This window comes from Arachis ipaensis, chromosome B01 (assembly GCF_000816755.2).
Source record: "Arachis ipaensis cultivar K30076 chromosome B01, Araip1.1, whole genome shotgun sequence".
Lineage (NCBI taxonomy): Eukaryota > Viridiplantae > Streptophyta > Magnoliopsida > Fabales > Fabaceae > Arachis > Arachis ipaensis.
In genome coordinates, this window is record NC_029785.2 from 116,260,340 (window position 1) to 116,261,344 (window position 1,005).

Sequence of the window (1,005 nt, forward strand, 5' to 3'; positions counted from 1 at the left end):
GTATCATTTTAAAATATAATTTAACATATCATAAATAGCATAAAAAAATTATTATTCATCTCTATCATTATATATAATGTGTATTCCAATTAATTTAATCGGTAAAAATTTAATTCTACTAACTAAAAAAATATTACAACTTAAACAAATAGTATTGTAATAAAATTCTGGCCCACAAAACAAAAAATACAGCTACTAATTATCCAGTCCATGATATTAACATAATAACCATAAAATAATTATCTTTGCTTACATAGAAAATAAATTTATTAATCACTGGTTCACTACTACTAACATTTCCTACTCCTGCAACAAAGATATAAAGTTTGTCCATATATAAAGTTCTATTTTTTCGGTTCATTATGTGAAGTTTATGGTACGCTATCACTTTCAGTTCTTGACAAATGTCATCTATAGATGTAGAAGAAATTTATCAATCTACACCATAATCCTGGCCTATATAAAATTTAAAAATTTATATTGTAAGCATTTTTATAAGTTTGAAAATTGTTATTGTACTTGTTATATCTTGCAATGAGTTCGACTAAAATAACAAATACAACTAATTTTTTTATAATTATTGTAAATATTTTTATAAAGTTTAAAATTGCTTATTGCAAGTATTTTTTATAAAATTTAAAAAAAATTATAATACTCATTTTTTTTAATTGTATTCATTATTTAGATTTATACGGCTCATTTTTTAGCTATGAATTTGGAAGACGTGTTATGCTTGGATATAGAGAGCTGGTGTGTTTTTGAAAAATATGGAGTTGATTTTTTTTTACTGGAAAAATACAAATTAGAGTCTCAATTTTATAAAGAATTAAAAAACTGAGGATCAAATTTAAGAAATGTAATATTCAAATTAGGGTACATATTGATGCCTCTGATTTGTGTGGATTCAGATTTTTTTGTTTAGATTGAGGAAATTGGAGGGTAAGTTTTAGATAAAAATAAATTCATAAAATGAAAAATTGAAATATGTGGGTCAATTTTTCGAAA